Source organism: Myxocyprinus asiaticus, chromosome 43 (assembly GCF_019703515.2).
Source record: "Myxocyprinus asiaticus isolate MX2 ecotype Aquarium Trade chromosome 43, UBuf_Myxa_2, whole genome shotgun sequence".
Taxonomy (NCBI): domain Eukaryota; kingdom Metazoa; phylum Chordata; class Actinopteri; order Cypriniformes; family Catostomidae; genus Myxocyprinus; species Myxocyprinus asiaticus.
The window spans coordinates 36,019,379-36,031,033 of NC_059386.1; the positions used below are offsets into that span (position 1 = coordinate 36,019,379).

The 11,655-nt window shown below is 38.4% G+C and overlaps 1 long non-coding RNA gene across 2 annotated transcripts; it reads right to left on the reverse strand.

Annotated features, from left to right (window-relative positions):
• Positions 1-1,108: 1,108 nt before the first annotated feature.
• LOC127433334 (uncharacterized) lies at positions 1,109-10,885 on the reverse strand. 2 transcript variants are annotated; one of them, XR_007895876.1, is made up of 4 exons: positions 10,601-10,885; positions 4,976-5,025; positions 4,809-4,884; positions 1,109-4,669 (listed from the first exon to the last, which is right to left on the reverse strand). It is a non-coding gene; the product is annotated as an uncharacterized LOC127433334 (long non-coding RNA). The 2 variants fall into 2 exon arrangements; XR_007895875.1 differs by having other exon boundaries at positions 1,109-4,884.
• Between the last annotated feature and the right edge of the window lie 770 nt (positions 10,886-11,655).

Here is an 11,655-nt window from a genome sequence, read left to right on the forward strand (position 1 = left end):
TGTAGGTCCCCCTCATGCCGCCCAAACAGCGCCAACTAACACGCTATTCTTCTCACCACAATTGTACAGAGGGGTTATCTGAGTTACCGTAGACTCTGTCAGTTCGAACCAGTCTGGCCATTCTCTGTTGAACTCTCTCATCAACAAGACGTTTCCTTCCACAGAACTGCCACTCACTGGATGTTTTTTGTTTTTGGCTCCATTCGGAATAAATTCTAGAGACTGTTGTGTGTGAAAATCCCAGAAATACTCAAACCAGCCCATCTGGCACCAACAATCATCCATGTGATTATCTAATCAGCCAATCGTGTGGCAGCAGTGCAGTGCATAAAATCATGCAGATACAGGTTAGGGGCTTCAGTTAATGTTCACATCAACCATCAGAATTGGGAAAAAATGTGATCTCAGTGATTTGGAGCGTGGCATGATTGTTGGTGCCAGTCGGGCTGGTTTGAGTATTTCTGGGATTTTCACACACAACAGTCTCTAGAATTTATTCCGAATGGTGCCAGAAACAAAAAACATCCAGTGAGCGGCAGTTCTGTGGATGGAAACGTCTTGTTGATGAGAGAGGTCAACAGAGAGCGGCCAGACTGGTTTGAACTGACAGAGTCTACGGTAACTCAGATAACCACTCTGTACAATTGTGCTGAGAATAGCGTGTTAGTTGGCGCTGTTTGGGTGGCATGAGGGGGACCTACACAATATTAGGCAGGTGGTTTTAATGTTGTGGCTGATCGGTGTATATATATAAATTTATGTCAATTCAACATAAGATTGTAAATGTACAATATTATTTATTAATAATTGGAGTATTTGTTTTTATTTGGGGGGGGGGGTTCTGAACAATTAGACCAATTTTTGGCAATTAATCCACAGTATGCGTAAATGGTGAGCTTTTAAATTTGAGTGTGAAAAATTGCTGGCGGCAGCCCAAAAATGCACCAGAGTAGAAAAGTTTAAGAAAATTATTTTTTGCAGTGTACAGTTTCCCTTATACATTTATGTAGATTTTAACCTAAAATGTTATTGTTGACCAAAAAAAATGGACATATTCCATTTTTAAACCACCCATTTGTATTAACAGGTCAATAAAGACAACCGACCATTGTCAGAGCTTGCATATTTATTAACTACAGCTTAAGTTTCAAAATGTCATGAAATACTAGTGAATCATTACAAAGTTCACAAGGCTAGACTTTATGTTTGTACACCAATAATACACAGTTATTACAGAATAATTCAACATACTACAAGCTATTCACTTGGCTATTTACAACACAGTTGGCATACCTATTCTAAGTGAGGAAACTACAAATACAATGATTTAGTTTAAAAAACAAAACCAAGAGCAAAGAGCATGCAGTGGATATGCCATAACCACTAGGGAAAGACTAAAGCAAGCTGGGAATGTCCCCACTAGAGTGGGAAAAAAAATGGAAGACGACAAAACTAACGTGGGCTTTCCAGTTGGTCTTTGAATTAGGATTGTTAAAAGTATGCGTTAACTGGAAGCAAAGACAAAACTGCAAATACAGAGTGACGATACCTTGCTACATAAATTAATCACCCAAACGAATAAATAGAAAGCTTTAGGTTTGTATCCTAAAACCAATAAAAGTCATTTACAAAACCACTCGCTAAAAACGTCAATGAGACCGTTGGTTTTGATGCTACATTTTAGCCCTAGAAAATACATCAAAGGACCCCGTGCATTAGACGGATGACTTGTGTTTTTCATTAGATATTCCCAGCTGGTGTAGAGTATACAGCTGCCCTGGTATATACACTATATAAACCACCATCACCTGGGACTGTGCACAGCAACCTACAACAGCAACACCCCCATGTTATACAGTGATTTCTATTTGAAAGTGTCCTTGATGTTTTTAAAGGTAAAGTGTGTAATTTCTGAAACAGAATACATGTGAACACTCATCCTGTCTTCCATTGGTCGTCCAAACAGAAAACTCAATGTTGCCGTGTTGAGCTGGTCGGGATGCTCAAACAAACAGAGCAATGTTTTGATAGTGCCACAGAGTTACAGTGAATAAACCTACGAATGGCTTATTTATAGTTGACTCTGCATATTAAACAGGGCAAAATTACACACTTTACCTTTACGGAAGCAATTGCGAACAACAAAAAATGTCAAATTCCTTATCTAGTTTAGACTATGCAGAGTTGTCTATTGCCAGAAGTGACTAGTGCCAGAAATTGTAACTACTCCTTGAACAAACCTTTACAATAAAGGGTAAATGGTGTTAAAAATTGCAGTTTTGTGATTGCTCTGACCATTTATATTTTCGTAATTTCGCAAAACTCTTCGACAAATCCGTTTTTCTGTCCAATGAGAAAGCCGCACGGAAAACAACAAAGGGAATAAAGTCAATCCGATCCGAGTTACGACAACCAGACAACAAAGAACCAACACCTCCTCCCAACATGAAAATATAAAATAAAAACCATCTGAACTTCCTTACCAAGGAGCAGATAAAAGTCCAAAATAGCACCATTCATCAGTGTCTCAAATCCGTGGCAGCATCTCAGTCACTTACCACAAGGAAACAATGCGTCTCTACAGCTATTTATATATCACAACGTACATGATTACACTTTAATATACTGGCAAAGAAACACAAAAATTGAAAGCAAATCTTAATAAGCAAATTCTAAAAATAGAACAAACAAAAAAAAATGATGAACTTCCGTAGCTTTTTTTAGTAACTGCATGAGAAGTGGGGACTCTTAGCCTCAGTAAATACTGTAAAGTGTGAGTATTGATTGAAGTTGTTTAGTGATGGAGATGAGATGGGCGAATCCGAGCGTGTTCTGGCAAGAACATAGTGAAACTGAAGTGTTTGGGTGTGCATGTGTGTGTGTTTGGTAGTGATAGGCCAATATACATATATATTGGTCCGGCCAACATTTGGCTATTTTGAGATTGTTGACGTCGCCCGATTAAAGGAGTATTCCGTTAACTTGTTGCTTGTTTATTAAGACAAAAAAAGGAAGCAAAAATCGCAGTTACTGTAAGACACTAACAGTGCAAGTGAATGGGGCAGTCCATAAATGCTAAAACGCACAGTTTCAAAATTATAGCCGCAAGACGTAAACAATATACGTGTTAATATGATTATAGTGTGATAAAATCACCTTCTAATCATATCTGTGTGAAGTTATATCCAATATTAGAACATAACAGCGGTAAACCCTATAATCTGGAAAATGGCACAATACTGATAAATCACTGATTTTATCACACTGAAATCATTTTAACACTTATATTGTTTGTCTCGTGGCTATTTGAAACGGTGAGTATTTTAATGTGTTTACAGAATGGCCTCATTCACTTCCGTTGTAAGTGTCTCACTGTAATTGTTTTTGTTTATATATATATATATATATATATATATATATATAAACGAAGGACGAGTCGAAATTAGTTTTTGTGGTAATCAACATTATGCCACAAATGCTGTCGACTGAGCTGAACTTGCATTGAACCCGGAATATTCCTTTATCATAGTTTCAGAGAATTTTAAATTGCGTAAAATAAGGTTTTGTTTAAATTTAGCAATCTAGTGTACTTTTAAAAAGTATTTAATTAATATCAGCATTATTTCGGCCACCATGCTCTTAACAGCCCTGCTTTTAAGCAATACATTTTTCTTGATTTTACTAGTCGTTCAAGATTACTGGATATTTAATAATCATTTTATGGGGGGGCCTGGGTAGCTCAATGGTAAAGACGCTGGCTACCACCCCTGGAGTTCACTAGCTCGCTAGTTCAAATCCAGGGTGTGCCGAGTGACTCCAGCCAGGTCTCCTAAGCAACCAAATTGGCCCGGTTGCTAGGGAGGGTAGAGTCACATGGGGTAACCTCCTCGTGGTCGCTATAATGTGGTTCGTTCTCGGTGGGGCGTGTGGTGAGTTGAGCGTGAAGCCTCCACATGCGCTACGTCTCCGTGGCAACGCGCTCAACAAGCCACATGATAAGATGCACGGGTTGACAGTCTCAGACACGGAGGCAATCACTACACGACCACGAGGACTTAAAAGCACATTGGGAACTGTGCATTCCAAATTGGGAGAAAAAGGGGAAAAATCCAAAAAAATACAAATAATAATTTTACGGAGCAATTTCTAGCCGATTAAATAATTTAGAGCAGCGCATACAAGATAAAAATGTATATTACTCTATAGAAATTTCCACTTTTAAAGTTTTTGACATTTGATGACATTTCCGGGCCTGGAAATCACAATTTTAAAATTCTCTCATTGGTATCGGCCAATTAAAAAAAAAATTTAAAAAAAATATCGGTCGACCACTAATGTTTGGCATGTTTACAGTATCATCCCATGGAAATACATACAGAACACTGGCGTGTAGGTTAACACATGGGTGGGTTTGTTTACAGGAATTATGAACAATCAGGTGGATGAAAGATTACAGCTGTGCAAAATAGGAGTGGACAAGTGGAAGACGTGCTGTTGCTGCCGACGTGAGGATTCCGGGCCCCTGAGGGCCCCTGTGGAGTTTGCAAACACAGACATGTGGGTCTTTAGTGAAGCTCCAGTCGGTCAGATCTGTCTTAAGGTGCTGTATGTCTTTACTGCCGCTCCCCTCCAAAGATCATATCATCAAGGCTTAGAGTCCCAGGATTTTCTAAAATATTATTAAGATGGGGGAAAAAGCCCCAGCGTCATAATTCATCTTTATCACACGCCATAACCATAAAAAATAAGGATATACATGATTTAGGAAATAAAAAATACACATGAGGATAGGTCATTCTCTATCCTACATCACACAGAAGGAATGCTGGTTTTTTGTGGCAGTTCTTCTCCGTGCCACCAGGGTCAGGAACACAGCTGTCAGCGCTGAGGAAGATAATATAGGGAAATCACTGTGATAAACGCCTGTATTAACTGGGGGACTTTTATCTTATAAAATCTGAGCTCATTAACTTACCTCATGGGATCTCTCAAAGCTCCTGCTGGGGTCATTTTTGAAGCAGCAACCTGAGTGACAGAGCACAACAATTTATTAAAATTATCAATAAAGGTATTATTGTACATACTGTACATTTAACAATAAAATATGTAATTTCTTCATTAACATTGTGCGATGCCGTGTACACATGCATGGCCATTGTATTTTGGCTTTGCTATACACAACGCATAATTTAAATAAATTTAAACCGACTGATCTCAGTTCAGGAGACTCTGTGCTGTCAGTAAACATTCAATGCACCGAGTCATGTGACAAAACAACATGGCGCTGATCACAGCGGAGTTTGTCTTTGGGAGAAACAGCCAACAAAATTACATCTGGTAAGAAACCTAACTATGTTTTTACATTGAAACCTGTTTGAGTCAAAAGATTAGAGTCTCTAGTTTCATACGATATCCCATTTTTAAAATGAGCGCTTTATCACGAAACAGCACGCTGCTAAACACAATGTACACTAATGTGTACTTTAGTACATGTTTTGCTTAGAAATCCTATATTTACTGTACATTATCACACTGAGAATAAATGGGTTCATCTAAAAGCTGGAAAATGTTGCTTTCAGAGGCTTTATATGGAGTTAGGATGAAAATAAGGTGCATTTCAAACTGTTTTGAGATCAGTGCAGACAGACAGCACACTGGAGGTTAAGTCATTCACTAAATAGGGAGCATCCTATAGCTCTCTATGCAGTTAAGTGCATTCACTCCTAAAATCTGATCAAAAGTTCAGTTTCAGGCTGCAGATGATGTTTGGATCACTCAACATGTTTGACAGACATGTGACAATGATAATCAGTACATAGATTCAGAATTTATAATGTATCATTTTATTTTAACATGGTTGACAGTGATTGGATGATGCTGGACATTACTTTGAATCAGAATTAATTATGATAATTTCTGATGTAATGTCTGTAACATCTCATAAACATGAATAATCAACACTCCTGGAAACATCATAAATAATCTGATGAAATAAATCTGACTTTCTATAGCTTGTTATTATTTAAAATTTCACAACTTAGTCCCGCTGTCCACATATGAGGACATACATTTTTAGGAAAACTATTTGCTCTAGAAATTTTTTTTTTTTTTGCTTGTTTATTAGGTGCTACTAGTTATGAATCAAAAAGGCAAATGGAAAATGCACACAGCAGTCACACACGGGTCTCAGGAGGATTAAGAATAGTACAACCAGAAATTAAAATAGTTTTATTGTCTGTGTTATTTTTTTCTGTGGAATACAAAAGTATAAAAAGTAAAAGAATCTAGGGAGCCTGGGGATCTCAGTGACTATTGATGCTGACTACCACACCTGGAGTCGCGAGTTCGAATCCAGGGTGTGCTGAGTGACTCCAGCCAGGTCACCTAAGCAACCAAATTGGCCCGGTTGCTAGGGAGGGTAGAGTCACATGGGGTAACCTCCTCATGGTCACTATAATGTGGTTCTCACTCTCGGTGGGGCGTGTGGTGTGCTGTGCATGGATGCCGCGGAGAATAGCGTGAAGCCTCCACACGCGCTACGTCTCCACGGTAACGCGCTCAACAAGCCACGTGATAAGATGCGCGGATTGACGGTCTCAGACGGGGAGGCAACTGAGATTCGTCCTCCGACACCCGGATTGAGGCGAGTCACTACACCACCACGAGGACTTAGAGCGCATTGGGAATTGGGCATTCCAAATTGGGGAGAAATAAAAAAAGAATCTTCCTGCAGCTCTTTTCCATACAATGACAGTTCATAGTGACCACATCAAAGTTGCTCCTTCTGTATTCCCCAGGAAAGAAAGAGAAAAATGAATTTGGAATGACATGTACAGGGTTTCTTAGTGCACAGGGAGGGAATAGTTTTGCGTTCCCTCACAATAAAATAACCATGGTTTTACTGTTGTCATTACGTAGTTACCATGACTTTAGTAACCATAGTCAATTTTGTGGTAACTATGGTTTTACTACAAATAGCATGGTAAAACTATGGTAGATTATGGTTACATTTTGTAAGGGTCAACCATGGTTTTCCTACTGTAACCATAGTTTTACTGTGGTATTTGTTGCAAAACTATAGTGACCATAAAATTTACCATGCTTTTACTAAAATAACCATATTTTAACCATTACATTCATGGTACACTCTTAGTAATAATACAGAAAAAACCCCAAAAATCAAATAGCTTTACTGGTTAGCTTTACTATAGTAACACTATGGTTAATTTATGGTAAATATACTATCGTTTTTAAAACTATGGTTCTTGCTACAAAAAATCGTTACTGCGGGGTTTCTATAGTTAAACGTGGAAATGGGATGGTTCTCACGATTTGGTTTGATATACGATATGAGGTTTACGATTCGATATAATAACACTTAAATGACAAAATATGACAGATTTTTTTAAATGTTTGTGCAAAATGCACAAATTCTCATCAAAATAAAGTTCTTTAATATACAATATAAATGCACAATGTTTAAATAATAAGAGTTGCTCATATACATTTTCTATAAGGAAAGATCAAAAACAAATAAGCCAAATAAGTGGGGTACATTCAGGCTGATCAGGTGCAGAATAAGCAATTGAACGGATCAGAACCTGTCCTGAAAAATTGTGAAAGTGTTTATTTATTTTTTGGTAATTTGTCATCATTATTAGTCGCATTTTATTTAAAAAATATATATATATAAAAATTCTACATTCTATCATTTAATATTATATCATGAAATTATATATATAATAATGATATGAGCTATCAATGTTTGAAATAATGTGTACAATTTACAAGTATAACACTGAGTTTACATTCATTTGTATTACAAACGCTAAAAAGGTTACTGTCACTTTAAGGGTTCAACAAGCAGCTCACAGTGTTCCGGTTTATTAACGAGAGAATACTCGTTTTTTTTTTTTTTTTGGTTAAAATGTTTCTTTTTAATGAAAAATGAAAGTGGAGTGTGTGGAATTCATCTTTGATGGACACACATTACACGGAAGTAATGGTCTGTTTTAATCTCAAGCTCTTTTCAACAAAACAAGGCGATTTACAGGTATTCCAGTACTTACATTTCTAAAAGCTAAATTCATGCACTTCAAGGATCTTGTGTGCACCCTGTATGGAAAATAAAGCGTGGTAGAGGTCAAATCAAGCGACATATTATGATGTTTGACGGGTTATTTTTATTTACGGTCACGTGGACAGAAAACAATTTAGCAAATTTTGAAATATCAAGTTTTGCCACAATATGGTTCATAATTTTTTTGGTTTGCGATATACTGAAATTCGATATATCGTCCCATCCCTAGTTAAACCCATGGTTATTTTTTGTGATGGGATGGTTTTGGTGGAAACTATAGTTTTACCATAAATAAACAATGGTGTTACTGTGGTAAAACTGTACCAACCATGTTTTTTGTCAGAATGATTTCTTGTATTTCTATGAATATCATGGTTCATTTGGTTGCTATAGTAGAACCATGATCAATTTTGTTGTAATTATGGTTTCACTACAAATACCATAGTTCAACTATGGTTACTGTAGTAAAACCATAGTGAATGTATTGTGAGGGAATGCAAAACTATTTCAGAAAATAAATTCCCTCCCTGTCCCCTAAGGGGCTCCGTAGACATTCCAATAGGACATACAATGAACAAAACAAAAAAAGCTTTCACCAATGATATAGTTCCTTTATTACCATCAGAAACAAAAACTATAATCTCATCTTTTAAATGCATCTATAATGTCATGCTAAAAGAGCTAAAATCCTAAATCTAAGGTCATAATATTTGCTCAAATGAAGCAATCACACTCCCACATTCCTGCTGAGCCAGACAGACTTAGACGAACACAAACTCCTTCTGATATATTCTGTACGAGCCTTCACGATGCACTGCAGAACCTCTCACAACATTTCTGTACCCTTTTAAATATAAATCCAACTAACAAACAATGCATAATAGGCATTTCTTTCTTAATGCACATGATTGCAATCGGGGGGGGGGCTTTGGCACCTGCCTCCCATTCCACCTCCCTTACTGCAGCTTGGAGCGTTTCCAAATCCAGTCAAACGAGGTTACATTTTCCCCCCGCCCTGGGCTGCCATACTGAGCGTGCATGAACCCGTTGAACCCAACTGCCTGCTGCAGAACAAACGGATTGTGGAAACACGCCTCTGTTGACACAAATCCAGCACGCTCACGCTAATGACACCTATTCTACCATATTTAAAAATGTGTGTTTTTATTGTTTTATTTGTGGTCCTTTCTATCTATCCTGCACTCTCTATAAGAGATATAAAGCAACACATGGCCTATTTTCACTATGCAATATTGAGTAATTCACAAATGATGACCATATCCATTTCATGCACTGCAGTGCAACAAAAACAGGGGGGTGTTTTGTAATGACATGACTGAAACTGCACTTTGCATGGGCCATGTAATCATTTCACATGACCTTGATGTGTGAATAATGCATTTTAAAAGTACACAACCGGGATTTGGCTACCTGGAAATTGGGAATCCTTCTGCAAAAACTGTAAAAGCACCAAGACGTGCATCCGTCAATGCCCGTATGCATGACTTCATCCTTGTGTCTAAATTTAGGACTGTGCCATGCATGCAACTGCTGTGGAGCCCCAAAGACAGTCCGGATCTCTCATGGATATATGGTATTCCTACTTTGACGACATAGCATTCCAGTAGCTTTGCTGAATCCAGTGCTGCTGAATGAGGTGAAAATGGGGTGGGTGTATTTGGGGGAAGACGCCCTGTCCTAACATGAACCAAGAAATTGGTCTGGCTTCAAGAGAGGCTGCAAATGCTGTCTGGCTTTTCCACAAAAAAAAAAAAAAAAACAACAAAAAAACACATGCATGCTCTTAATACTGAAATCAGCCTGACACACATTTAGATTTGACTAGTTCTGCATGAAATGTGACATAAGTGTTACAAATGTAACACTTTAAGATTGTAGCAATGTAACACTGCAAGACTCCATGAATGTAACAATTTAACACATGAACTCTGCAGTCAATTGATACACTGTTTATTCTCTATTTAAACTCCAGGTTAGGAAGGAAAACAGTTTTGATGGCCTTATAATGTGTATGCAACACATTTGAACACAGATCATGTGTATGCAGTGTGTGTGTGTGTGTGTGTGTGTGTGTGTGTGTAGGTGGCAGACTGTGTGTCTGGGTACAAATAGTACATTCAGTTCTTGCGGTGTGCTGTTGGATTTTACTGACTTTTCGCTTTTCAGGTCAAATTTCTGTCTAAAATGAATTTAGAAGATCATAATTCCAAGTTTAGACTTTCAGACAGAACAAAGGAGGCGCCCAGATATCAGCAGATCAAGTGTAGCACTTTCGCCATTCCTCTTTTTCTGCATATTACTTACTCGTACTTGCTTTCTTTGTGCTGGATGCATGTGGAGTTTGTTTTTCTTAGTCTATAGCACACATTTATGCATTTTCTTTTTGTCATGTAATACCAGATCAATAACTTGCATTAAAGAACTCCTGAAAAGCGTAAGCCTGTAAATGTCGGTTTATGGATCTCCATAAAAATGTGTTTAACTTTTGTGGTTACTTACAGATAAAGCCTTTCTTCTTGTTGTCCTTTTAAATTGCTTTTTCGCCGGCTGTTGCCCCCAGAACGCTTGTGTGCACAGAAAAAGACTCCAGGCGGTGGTAAGCAGCCTTGTGGGGACTCTTACACCCCATACAAGGCTGCAGGACTGGGGCGTCAGATTCCGACGACACCGCGTCCACTGACTGACTGCATATAATTGAACAGAGAGCTAATTTTGACCATCCTGGCCCGGGGCCAAGCCCCCCATTCAGGCTCTGCACTGCAGCTCGATTCAGACGGACCTATGATTACCCGACAGTAGGCGGGATCTTAGAGACTCCGCCCCCTCTGTGTGCTCTGGAAACACAAATGTTGTCTGATGAAACACAGATATCTTCCTCTAGGGGGCGCATGGTGGCCCAGAAAGCCGAACGCGCCATAGAACCACATTCAAATCTTACATAACGTTTATTACATTATTTGAAGGATTTGTAATTAAGGAGTATAATCTTTTGAATATGTAAAGGAAAATAATTCTTAATCGGGATACGGATGAAAATATGTGCCTCTGCAATCGCTATATAACTTGGTAATCAAAAACGACTGTGATTGGGTTATCTTGGCCAGCGCGTAGAAAAGTAACAGGTACAGCGTGACCGCGCCGTCTCTCTCTCTCTCTCTCTCTCTCTCTCTCTCTCTCTCTCTCTCTCTCTCTCTCTCTCTCTCTCTCTCTTCGGCTACGATACTCCATAGAGAAGGCAGCATCATTTACACTTATTTAATTATACAGGGACATTTCAATGGCCATTGAAGATAAAGAGAAAAACTAGAAGAACTATTACAATTATTATGTATACAAGGTCTGGGCCACTAAGCCCCGCCCATTTGAAGATCCCTAACGGCCGTTCTACTACTTGATTTGTTTCTATGGACGGATGAGCGCGTCTCCGCCAATCAGAGTGAAGATCAGTTTACAGACGGAAAACGACGTGATTGGACGGCGGAGCGTCGCCTTACTGTCCAATTAGAGCGCGGCAAAAGAGCAAATTTTTTTTATTTTTTTGTAAGCTAGTCATA